Below are 13,752 nucleotides of genomic sequence, written 5' to 3' on the forward strand. Positions count from 1 at the left end.
GCATGGACACACACACTCACTCACTCACTCACTCACTCACTCACTCACTCACTCACTCACTCACTCACTCACTCACTCACTCACTCACTCACTCACTCACTCACTCACTCACTCACTCACACACACACACACACACACACACACACACACACACACACACACACACACACACACACACACACACACACACACACACACACACACACACACACACACACACACACACACACACACACACACACAATGCTAAGGTAAGATTGAGCACGATGATGGTTAGTTTTCTGTATTTTCTCCAGGGCACTGGGTTTTGTGTAACCTATTGTGTGGTACATAATGTGTAAGGAATGATCTTTTCAAGTGCAGTATCACAATTAGGAAATCCTTGTAAGAGTAATTAAGTGAATAGACAGTTGCTGCCAACTGAAAACTAAACATACATTTTGAAAAACATCCTCCTCTCCCAACTCATCACTTGAATATTAATGCACTTTCATAATGGGCTTTTATTATCTGTTAAACTTAAGAAAATTATTCACAGAACACAGAAATGTGTAATATGTTCAGCAATCTCCCAATGAGAAATCATGCTCCAGCAACAAACCGCTATTTTTGTGCTACCAAGAAAAATACATCTTCTCCCCAATACCGTCTTCAGCAAACTCTATGATGACACTGCATGCTCTTTGTTCGGCTCACTGCCCTGGCTCCTTGGCTCTCCCCTAGTGTGGTTATCCACTGCTCTTGTCTGAGTGTGCTCTTGGCCCCATGGTTGGCCGGCTCAGGCCCCTTCGGCGAGTGCTGTGAAGGCCTCGCCAAGCCTGGGGCAGAATTTCTAAGCTCCTCTGAGATACAAGGCTTCTCTTTGATGTGAGCAGCCAGCCTGAGAGGGGCTGTGGGCACTGGAAAAGACACTCAGCCCCAGGCCCACGCTGCTTGTTCACTCATTATAGTCCCTCCTGAAAACACACTCACAGGCGGGCTCGCAGCCGTGCTCACACACACGTGAACTCACACACACATGAACACACATGAACACACATGAACACACCACACACACACACACACACACACACACACACACACACACACACACACACACACACACACACACACACACACACACACACACACACACACACACACACACACACACACACACACACACACACACACACACACAAACACAAACGTATGTACAGTATATTCATGCACACATACACACACGCACACAGACCGCTAACCCTACCACTTGAAGGATATGAAACTGAAAGCAAAAAGGGGCTTCAAAACGTTGCCTTTTCTTCCTCTTTGACACTTCCAAATGTTCTTACAACATTCTAAACATCCACAGGCGGAGGAGACAGCTTCCTGTCTCCCACTTTATTGATCATCTCCTGTAGTGTGCTCACACCATGCGGCAGCACAACACACAACACATGCTGCTGCAATGACAAAAGCTAACTCGACAGATATATTGTGGGTTAAATCCAATCAGAAATTAACATATTCTATTTGTGCCAATTGATGAACACATGTTGGAAACCTTCTTGGATTAAAGACAGAATGCTTGTTTTTATATTTGGATGGCCTTGATGACAAAATGCTGTGCTATAACTAATAAAAGATACGCAACTTGATAAGTAACTTTAAAGCATGTGTTCAATGAGTCAAATGTAGCCTCCAAAAAGCCATTGTCTCGACTCCCTCCCACTACTGTCAATGATGCATTCTCTGTACATTCTCAATCCAAAAAAAGCTGCTCCTCCCCTGTTCCACACTGTTCCAATTCTCCGCCGCCATTTGGGGGTTGGAAAGTTTTCAAAGTGATACCAGAGTTTGAATTAGCATCCCTGTAATTTATCCAGGAAGTTTGCAGCATCTCTCCCTTATTAATGTTTGTGCACACGTCTGTTCTTTTCGCTAATGGCCTGGATAGCGAGTTTGTTGTGCACGGAGAACCTGTCTAGCTCCTCTATTCTCTTTGACGAGTCCTCACTTAATTATTACAGGCGGAATCAACTTGTGATAGCTGTAATTAGCCTAACGAGTTACGAAGCTCCCGATGAAGAAGCGCTAGATTGGGCTTGTCTTAATAGCGAGCTAGCAGGCGGTCTGTTTTCCAGAGGTTGCTCCACTATATGCCCAACTGATGGAGGCTGAACGAGAGGCATATTTTATTTGTTGTGTACGTCTTTGTAAGTGAAATGTTGGTTGGGGAGATTTTAGCTACTTTGTTTTGATATGTAAAACAGTCGTAAAACTTAGATGAACTGTTTGTTTGCTTGTTTCACAAGGAAAACAGGAACACACACAGTATCTCACAGAATCAATGTGGCAACTATTTCCGCCTTCATGGTTGGGTATATTGAGAAAATGTTCTGTACATTAAGAATTTAAAATACATGCAGTGAACTTGAGATCTACAGTGCTTTTCCACATTTTGTTGTGTTAGAGCCTGAATTTAAAATGTGTTTATGTCGCTGGCCTACACACAAGACCCCATAATGTCAAAGTGGAATTATGTTTTTTATAGAAAATCTTACAAATTAATAAAAAATGAAAAGCTGAAATTTCTTGAGTCAATAAGTATTATGGTGCTATGGCAAGTCTGAAAGTTCAGGAGTAAAAGTGTGCTTCACTGGTCATATAATACGTTGCATGGACTCACTCTTTGTGCAATAATAGTGTTTAACAAGATTTTTGACTGACTACCTCATCTCTGTACCCCACACATACAATTATCTTTAAGGTCCCTCAGTCGAGGAGTGAATTTCAAATACAGATTCAAGCACAAAGACCAGGGAGGTTTTCCAATGCCTCTCAAAGAAGTCCACCTAATGATAGATGGGGAAAAATAAAAAAAAACAGACAATGAATATCCCTTTGAGCATGGTGAAGTTGTTAATTACCCTTAAGGATGGTGTATCAATACACCCAGTCACTACAATGATACGTGCGTCCTTCCTAACTCAGTTGTCGGAGAGGAAGGAAACTGCTCAGGGATTTCACCATGAGGCTGTCATGGAAATTCTTACACAGGGACACTCAAAGTCAATCTTAAATTAATCATCCTTTATTTGTCAGTGCGCTGGAGAGGTTCCAACCAACTCAATGCACCATAGTACACATGTCAATCAGGAGCTCCCACTGGGAAGTACCAGCAGTTGTCTTATATATGGCTGTACACAGACAAGTTATATTTGCATGATTTAGCATAATTAATTAATCATTACCATTTTGTTTCATTCATGTGACTGACCAATACTGGTTCATAACATGTCACTGACCAATACCTCACGAGGCTTCTTCTCTCTATGCTGAGACCTTAAAACGGAGAAATCTTTCATTCGTTCTCAAAACAAGGTCTGGGCGTACTTCCAAATTGTAGATACTGATAAGTGAGGATTCGTTAAGTCAGTCACTTGCATGAACACAGAACTTGTTTATTAGAACAGCACATGAATAAAACACAGAAATTAGTTTTAAGAAAAGCACAAAAATTACAATTCCCATTACAAGGCCAATGGTGACTTTAAAACAGTTACAGTTTAATGGCTGTGATAGGAAAAACTGAGGATGGATCAACAACATTGTAGCTACTCCACAACACTAACCTAAATGACAGAGTGAAAAGAAGGAAGCCTGTACAGAATAAAAACATAGTGAAAAGAAACAAGCCTGTACAAAATACCTGTTTGCAATAAGGCAATAAAGTAAAACTGCAAACAAACTGGCAAAGAAATGTACTTTATGTCCTGAATACAAAGTGTTATGTTTGGGGCAAATCCAACACAACACATCAATGAGCATCACTCTCAATATTTTTCAAACATGGTGGTGGCTGGGAGTTTTATTTAGGATAAAAAGAAACAGAATAGAGCTAACCACTAATCTGCTAATCAGCTAATCTGCTTTCCAGCAGACATTGGGAGACAAATTAATATTTCAGCAGGAAGGTAATATAAAACACAAGGCCAAATATACACCAGAATTGCTTACCTAGACGACAGACATAAGTCGGCTTGAACATCGATGGCAAAACTTGAAAATGGTTGTATAGCAATGATCAACAATCAACTTTACAGAGCTTGAAGAATTTTAAGGTGTGTGGAAAGCTCTTAGAGACTTACCCCAAAGGCGATTCTAAGATGTATTGACTCAGGGGTGTGAATACTTATGTGAATGAGATATTTCTGGATTTCATTTTCAATACATTTGCAAAAATTTGTAAACAAATATTTTCACTTTGTCATTATGGGGTATTTGTTTGTAGATGGGTGACAATTATTATTATTTTTTAATCCATTTTGAATTCAGGCTGTAACACAACAAAATGTGGAATAAGTCAAGAGAGATGAATACTTTCTGAAGGCACAGTACAGAATGGTTGACAAAATTCTGAAACCTGCTAATGCTGATCCGCCCGAGACATAGCCTCGTTGTTGTTATTTATTGTGTTACTATTCTTCTATTTTTGTTGGTTAATTTTCTTAATTGTTAACTCTACATTGTAGGAACAGGGCTAGTAAGTAAGCATTTCATGGCAAAGACTACACCATGTGACAAATGCAATTTGAAGTGTGTGTTTGCTGCCACTTATTGAACTCCAGCGGGTTTACGGATTCACAGGGAAGCGAGGAATGAGAGGGTATGTGTGTGTGTTTGTGTGTTAGCGAGCACACACGTGTGTGCATCCACAGAGCAAAGTGGCGCAGCGGCGAGGCAGAGACATTCCGTATCATACACTATGGGAACGCTTTTAATTTGACAGTGCCCTGGGATGGGGCATGCAGGATGTCTGCGCACAGAAATCCGTAATGCACCATAAAGTCTGTTTACCTTCACCGCTGTGAAGCTCTCAGCGCTATTTTGTCTCCCGTCTGACCGCTCCCACCATCCTTAACGCCCAGCGTTGTTTGATGGTGCAAAGCTAGCCACCCGTGTTCCTTAAAAAAAGGCTTCCCTTCGAGAGTTCAGCGGGCTGGTTGAAAGGTGTTTGTGTCAGAGCCCAGTGGTTTATTGGCATGGTCAGTCTGATCTCTGGTTGGTTCCTTGTCGTTTGACTTGACTGAGAAGGTTGAGAGAGGAAGGGCTGCAGGATATTAGTGAGGGAGTTTCTCAAGCGATTTTAACTTTGATATTGTTACGGATACAGAGAACTGGGTACTTGTGGAAGTAAGCATCTTTCGATAATGTTAATCACAGGAACATTAACGACCACAGCTGATATGACTGAATAGATTTAAACGGCCTGGACAGTTTGAATGGTGAATACAAACTATAACTTGAAATGAGTAACATGAAAAGATTACACTGGCTTAACTGGATCAATGAAAGTGTCACGCTCTGATGATAGGAAGGTGACACACCAGCCCATCTGCCTCCGTCTCCCATGAGCCCACTTGCTCTCTACAACTGGACTGTGACAGAGACAGAGAATACAAGCACGCAGGCAGATATGCGCACACACACGCACGCACGCACACACACTTCAGATCTCACATACCGCATACACTACACCCTGTGCTGGCTTTGCCCATCTATCCCGCATTGCAGGTGATGGAGGGAGGATGGACCAACAATGACTGTATATATGAATGGATAAATCAAATCAAATCAAATTGTATTGGTCACATACAGATGGTTAGCAGATGTTGTTGTGAAATGCTTATGCTTCTAGATCCGACAGTGCAGCAGTATCTAACAGGTAATATCTAACAAATTCCACAACAAAACCTAATATCTAACAAATTCCACAGCAAAACCTAACAGCTAACAAATTCCACAGAAAATCCTAATACACACAATCTAGTAAAGGAATGGGATGAGAATATATAAGTATAAAATATATGGGTGAGCAGTGACAGAGCGGCTAAGATGCAATAATTATTAAAGAATAGATAGTGAAGTATACAGTATACATTACAGTATATACACATGAGATGAGTAATGCGTGATATGTAAACATTCTGAAAGTGGCATTATTAAAGTGACTAGTGTTCCATTTATTAAAGTGGCCAAAGATATCAAGTCTGTAGGTAGGCAGCCACCTCTCTGTGCTAGTGGTGGCTATTTAACAATCTGATGGCCTTGAGTACTGATGCACCTGTACTGACCTCGCCTTCTGGAAGCGGGGTGAACAGGCAGTGGCTCGGGTGGTTATTGTCCTTGATGATATTTTTTGCCTTCCTGTGACATCGGGTGTTGTAGGTGTCCTGGAGGGAAGAGCCTTGCGGTTGTAGGCGGTGCAGTTGCCGTACCAGGCGGTGATACAGCCTGACAGGATGCTCTCAATTGTGCACCTGTAAAAGTTAGTGAGAGTTTTCGGTGACAAATGACATTTTTTCAGCCTTCTGAGGTTTTTCAGCCTTCACCACACTGTCTGTGTGCGTGAACCATTTCAGTTTGTCGGTGATATGTACACCAAGGAACTTAAAACGTTCCATCTTCTCCACTGCTGTCCCGTCGATGTGGATAGGGGGTGCTCCCTTTGCAGTTTCCTGAAGTCCACGATCATCTCTTTTGTTTTGCTGATATTAAGTGAGAGGTTATTTTCCTGATACCACACTCCCAGGGCCCTCACCTCCTCCCTGTAGGCTGTCTCATCATTGTTTGTAATCAAGCCTACCACTGTTGTGTCGTCTGCAAACTTGATGGTTGAGTTGGAGGCGTGCATGGCCACGCAGTCGTGGGTGAACAGGGAGTACAGGAGGGGGCTGAGAATGCACCCTTGTGGGGCACAAGTGTTGAGGATCAGCGGATTGGAGATAGTGTTTCCTACCTTCACCACCTGGGGGCGGCGCGTCAGGAAGTCCAGGACCCAGTTGCACAGGGCGGGGTCGAGACCCAGGGTCTCAAGCTTAATGATGAATTTGGAGGGTACTATGGTGTTGAATGCAGAGCTGTAGTCAATGAACAACGTTCTTACATAGGTATTCCTCTTGTCCACATGGGATAGGGCAGTGTGATAGTGATTGTATCGTCTGTGGACCTATTCTAAGCAAATTGAAGTGGGTCTAGGGTGACAGGTAGGGTGTAGGTGATATGATCCTTGACTAGTCTCTCAAAGCACTTCATGATGACAGATATGAGTGCTACGGGGCGATAGTAATTTGTTCAGTTACCTTACCTTACTTGGGAACAGGAACAATAGTGGCCATCTTGAAGCATGTGGGGACAGCAGACTGGAATAGGGATTGATTGAATATGTTCGTAAACACACCAGCCAGCTGGTCTGCGCATGCTCTGAGGACGCAGCTATGGATGCCGTCTGGGCCGGCAGGCTTGCGAGGGTTAACATGTGTAAAAAGTTTTACTCACATCGGCCATGGAGAAGGAGAGTCCACAGTCTTTGGTACCGGGCCACGTTAGTGGCACTGTATTGTCATCAAAGCGTGCAAAGAAGTTGTTTAATTTGTCTGGAAGCAAGATGTCGATGTCCTTCGACAGGGCTGGGTTTCTTTTTGTAATTCGTGATTGTCTGTAGACCCTGCCACATACGTCTCGTGTTTGATCCTTTGAATTGCGACTCCACTTTGTCTCTATACTGACACTTTGTTTGTTTGATTGCCTTACAGAGGGAATAACTACATTGTTTGTATTCAGCCATATATCTTTTATTCAGTCACCATGCCATGAAAATACGGTGGTACGTGCTTTCAGTTTTGCTTGAATGCTGCCATGAATCCATGGTTTCTGGTTAGGGAAGTTTTTATTGGTCACAGTGGGTACAACATGCTCACTGAGTCAGCATATACGTCAATGTTATTATCTGAGGCTACCATGAACATATCCGATTGGTCAGACCAGCGTTGGATAGACCTACGCCCGGGCGCTTCCTTTTTTAGTTTCTGCCTATAGGAGGGGAGCAACAAGATGGAGTCATGGTCAGATTTTCTAAAAGGAGGGCAGGGGAGGGCCTTGTAGGAGGGTCTCGCTTGTGTACAGCAATCGATATTCTGATAGAATTAAGGTAGCCTTGTTCTCAAATTATCTTTGTTAAAATACCCAGCTACAATAACTGCAGCCTCAAGATATATGGTTTCCAGTTTGCATAAAGTCCAGTGAAGTTCCTTGATGGTGTCCGCTTGCAGGGGGATATACACGGCTGGTTGGCATTTGATTGTGAGGAATTCTAGGTCAGGTGAACAAAAGGACTTGAGTTCCTGTATGTTGTTACAATTACACCATGAGTCGTTAACCTCTTGAAACTCCCCATCCCGGATCCGGGATTGTGACTAAGCCTCAGGCTCATTAGCATAACGCAACGTTAACGATTTCTGAAAATCGCAAATAAAATTAAAATAATGCGTTTGCTCTCAAGCTTAGCCTTTTCTTAACAACACTGTCATCTCAGATTTTCAAAATATGCTTTTGAACCATAGAAATGGACTAATTTGTGTAAGAGTATGCAAAGCTAGCATAGCATTTTGTGTAGCATGTAGCACACAACATTTTCACAAAAGCCAGATAACCAAATAAATAAAATCATTTACCTTTGAAGAGCTTCTGATGTTTTCAATGAGGAGACTCCCAGCCACATACCAAATGCGCAGTGTTTCCTGAAAGCGTCTGTGTGTAGGAGAAATCGTTCCGTTTTCTACATTGCGCCTGGCTACCGAAACGAACCGAAAATGCAGTCACCTACAACGTGAAACTTTTTCCGGATTAACTACATAATATCGACCGAAACATGGCAAACGTTGTTTGGAATCAATCCTCAAGGTGTTTTTTCACATATCTCTTCATGGACATGCAGTTCATGGAAGCTTGCTTCTCTCTCTGTGCCCCATGGAAAAATACTGGCAGGTGACTTTTGCGCACCAATTTCGGCGCAGGACACCGGGCGGACACGTGGTAAATGTGGTCTCTTATGGTCAATCTTCCAACGATCTGCCTACAAATACGTCACAATGCTGCAGACACCTTGGGGAAACGACAGAAAGGGCAGACTCATTCCTCTTGCGTTCACAGCCATATAAGGAGATCATGAAAGACAGAGCCTCAAAAATCCTTGTCATTTCCTGGATGCCAAGTCATCTTGGTTTTGCCTGAAGCTCACGTTAAAGGGCACGCACAGAGAAGATATTTGTATTTCTGGACACGTCAGAGTGTTTTCTTTCGAACAGTAGCAATTATATGCATAGTCGAGCATCTTTTTGTGACAAAATATCTTGTTTAAAACGGGAACGTTTTTCTTCCAAAAATGAAATAGCGCCACCATAAGTGTAAGAGGTTAATCATGAAACATGCACCGCCACCCTTCTTCTTACCGGAGAGATGTTTATTCCTGTCGGTGCGATGCACTGAAAATCCCTTTGGTTGTATGGACTCCGACAGCATGTCCCCAGCTAGCCATTTTTCCGTGAAACAGAGCATGTTACAATCCTGGATATCTCTTTGGAATGCAACTCTTGCCCTGATTTCATTGACTTTGTTAACTAGGGACTGGACATTAGCGAGTAATATACTCAGAAGCGGTGGGTGGTGTGCGCGCATCCGAAGCCTCACTAGAAGACCGCTCTGGCACCTTCTCCTCCAGCTGTGTTTTGGGTCGGCCTCTGGAATCAGTTCAAATGCCATGGGAGGTGCAGACAAATGATCCGCTTTGGGACAAAGCGTAGTGGTTGTGCTGGTAAGTTGACGTCTCTCTGTAATCGAATAGGTCTTCTCGGTTGTATGTAATAACACTTAAGGTTTTCTGGGCTAACAATGTAAGAAATAATACATAAAAAACTAAATACTGCACAGTTTCCTAAGGACTAGAAGCGAAGCTGCTATCTCTATCAGCACCAATCAGTAAGCCATCGATCATGTGACACCATTCATTCCTATGTGAAGACTCAATAGGACATTGAAGCCAAATGAAGTTGGTTAAGATGGCGTCTCATGGAGACATAACATGTGTAGTTGGTGCTACTCCAGGAAGTGACGTTACAGGCCAGCTCAGTGCTGCCCCTCTCATTGAGTATCTAAAGTTGAAGGCCAACCGGGATATGCAGGCTGCCATTAGCAACTCAATTATCCTTATAACTTCCTCTGTGTGATCTTAAAATAATCAGTTATAGAACATGCATTGGTGTATTAGAAGCAATTATTGTTAACATGATTGTCTTTGAAACATTTTTTTTATTTACACAAAGGTTAACCGCGAAGATCGACATTTTTCGATTCACTATGGAAAATTAGGAGATCCTGTTTTCTGGTAACAATGCCTTGCAGTACCACGGTCAGCCTTGAACTTTCAGTCGTTCTCCCCTGGGATGGACAAGGGAAGAATGAGAGCAAAAGAGAGAATAGGAGAGACCGAGAAATAAATAGGAGGAAGAAATACAGAAGGGAGGTGGGAGGACAAGACAGAAGGAAGGAAGTAAAAGAGCAAAAGGAGGAGGCAGAGAGATGGGCTGCCGTTAAACTCACTGGGTGTGAGTATGCATGCTTGCGTGTGTGTGTGTGTGCGTGTGTTTCTTGCATGCGTGTGCATGCTTGTTTGCGTACCTGTGCATGTGTGTGTGTGTGTGTGTGCACGTGTATGTGTGCACCCCTGCACAGGGTGTGCTTCAGACATGTAGCCTGGGGGAGAGGGCCTTGTCGAGAGCAGACACAGCGTGGTTCCTGCCACAAACTGGGTCCTAATAAAGCGCCCGGGCATATGGCAGGACTGATTAGAATGGCAAACACGGTGAACACACAGATAAAGCCACCCCCTCCTCTAACCTTCTTCACCCCCTGGGTGGGTTGCCAAAAGCTCCCCAACAAAAACAGTGGCAGAGAACAAAATTGGAATAGCAAAACATGGTTGTTCTTGAGGGGCGGCACCTTTTGTCCAATTACGGAAATACTTTAATTTTACATGGTTTTTCTGAACTGTTTTTTTTCTACCACAGGTACTACAGGTATTTATGCTTATAGATTTACTTCCATTGTATATGGAGAGAGGACTGAAAAATGACCTTATGCATTGTCACGTTCTGACCTTTATTTCCTTTGTTTTGTCATTATTTAGTATGGTCAGGGCGTGAGTTGGGGTGGGCAGTCTATGTTTGTTTTTCTATGATTTGGGTACTTCTATGTTTCGGCCTAGTATGGTTCTCAATCAGAGGCAGGTGTCATTAGTTGTCTCTGATTGAGAATCATACTTAGGTAGCCTGGGTTTCACTGTGTGTTGGTGGGGGATTGTTCCTGTCTCTGTGTTTGCACCAGATAGGGCTGTTTTAGGTTTTCACGTTTATTGTTTAGTTAGTTGGTTCATGTGTAGAGTTTTTATAAATTAAACATGAATAGAAACCATGCTGCATTTTGGTCCGCCTCTCCTTCAACTAAAGAAAACCGTTACATGCATAAATAAGTCCCCACAATTATGAGTACAGATCGATAAGCCAAGGTATAGAAACTCAGAAGGCACACACCCTTGCTAATGACAGCAAGGCCACAAACACGTACGCAATTAGTATCACACCATGGTTGCGTTCGATACAGCACCCTATTTCCTATGTGCACCACTTTGGACCACTATATAGTGAATAGGGTGCCAATATAGTAAATTGAGTGCCATTTCAGATGCACCCCCATGCCTTTGATTCAGATATGATACTGCAGATAAAGGGTAGGTTTTTCATAACCATTCCCCAACCTTAATGTTTAAGTGAACACGTATCGTGCGAGTGTGATTCACGGAGGACCGTTTCGGTGGGGTGTTTTTGTCGTGGCTCAGTTGGTGCAGGAGGAGAGACTTTGTGCTGACTGACTCCACGCTCACTCCCTCCGTCCTTTAAATGGCTCTTTTATGGCCCGGGTAACGATCCCCCCGTCGGTCGTCTCCATTCCGTCGCACTGCAGATAGAGACTGGCTGTTTTGTTTGGTGTCCTCGATGTGGGGCTAAATGGTGTCCATATTAGGACATCCTTAGTATCAGAAAGACTTATACAGCATTCACCTCAGTCCGATCCACTCACTGATCTACCACTGTCTGTTCCCTAAGCATGAAACTGTGTAGCCTCCATTCAAGCTATGAGTATAAGAAATGAAATGCTCCCAATTTGCACAGCTTGGGTTAAGGCATACAGAAGTACCAAAATAGTGACCATTAAGTCAAGGGAAACAAAATGTGACTTGGTAGGCCTACATTTATTTGCACCGACCTGAGCAGCTGAACCAGTAGAACCATGTAAAAAGTCCAAAACCAGGGAAAATATCCTAAACCAGGCAAAAGGTCCATGCCTGTTATGTGCTTGGAGCCTTACCATTTAATAACTCCATCTAAAATAAGGATTAAATTGTGTAATTACTGCTATTGTTTATTTGCCTGACAACTCACCCTGAATTTAATTCTGCTGCTCTATCAATTGCTACATACATTCAGTTTGAAACTGCCATCCTAGAAGTTGTTTGTGTGACTTCAAAATGAGGGGTGTCGTACAAAACAAATTAATCAGCGATTGGATCATCTCTAACAAATCTAACCAATCAGAGTATCAAAGTTGATCATGTAGGCCAGCTCTGGCCCAACCCATCAGATTCTGGGACCGATCAGAATGGTCACAATATGTTCGCATTCTATGGATTGTCGGCAAGGGATGCAAATCCAGACCCATTGTGGAGAAGAACCGTTTTTCTCTTACTGTGGTGTTGTAGGTGTGGGCCAGGCGGCCAATAAAACCTATTGTGTACCCATAATGCCCCGAGGTTATGAGAAGAAGCCCCACGGCATCATATCTCCATTACATCAGTTGTGTGTGTGTGTGTGTGTGTGCGTGTGCGTGTGTGTGTGCGCGTGTGCGCCTGTCTGTGTGTTTACAGAAAGCACTACTGAGGAAGGGGGAACACACATTTCTATTGGAATCAATAACATGATAAATTCCTATATTTATCTGGGTTTTCATTTTAGATTAGTTCAATACTTGGACCTGTTTTTACTCTCACAAGACAATAACTGTCTATAACACTTAGATATCTTAGCCCTAGTTCACCGCTCCATCGCCTCACCAAACTAAAAAATACACCACGTTCTCTTTGGAATAGCGTGGACAGAGTGCTTTCTGAAACCATACAGTGGTAGTTCACCCCGTCAGACCTTTGACAATAGTTTGCTCTTTGGGCGTGGAATGGGTTAAGCACACCTCTGTTTCATACAGCGCGCCAGAGCAGTTCTTCCAGTGTCGGGAGAAATGGTCATGCATATTGATATATGTTAATTGCATGCAAATAAAGGTTGCTTCTCTACAACACCCACAACGGAAGCACAATCATGGCCTCGGATTGGGACTAACTCTTTTCACTCCGTGGGCGGTGGTATACATTACAGTGGCCGTGGTTTTCAAAGCTCAAGGACTGTCCGATGCACATGCACTTTCAACTGGAAACCCTCCGCCTGGGACCTCATTCATAACTTAAACTATGGTGGGTTAATACTTATAGTTTACAAATGCACTTTCATATTAGTGCATACTTTTGCTTAATTTTCCTCTTCATCTATTGGTTAATATTCTCCACTCCCCTTTAATTTCTGGTCATTCATTTCACCTGTTACTGCTGTGCTCCCTGAAGAAGGCCTGTGAGCCGCAACGTGTTGGTGTATTTAATTAAATTTTTTACTATTCAATAGCCACTAAAATAAAGGCTTTTTAACTTTTCCACAAGAGTGCCTTGGTTTTATGAAGTACAACTTACTTTGGTCGCTATAAATTATACCCCATTCTCCGAATACATGTTTTTATTTAACTTGGCAAGTCAGCACAAATTATTATTTACAA

The 13,752-nt window shown here is 42.8% G+C and overlaps 1 protein-coding gene across 1 annotated transcript in view; it reads left to right on the forward strand.

The window, feature by feature from the left end:
- The window catches only part of LOC135547875 (uncharacterized), a 102,759-nt gene that overhangs the window by 61,624 nt on the left and 27,383 nt on the right, over positions 1-13,752 (forward strand). The window lies entirely within an intron of this gene.

Source organism: Oncorhynchus masou, chromosome 11 (assembly GCF_036934945.1).
Source record: "Oncorhynchus masou masou isolate Uvic2021 chromosome 11, UVic_Omas_1.1, whole genome shotgun sequence".
Taxonomy (NCBI): Eukaryota; Metazoa; Chordata; class Actinopteri; order Salmoniformes; family Salmonidae; genus Oncorhynchus; species Oncorhynchus masou.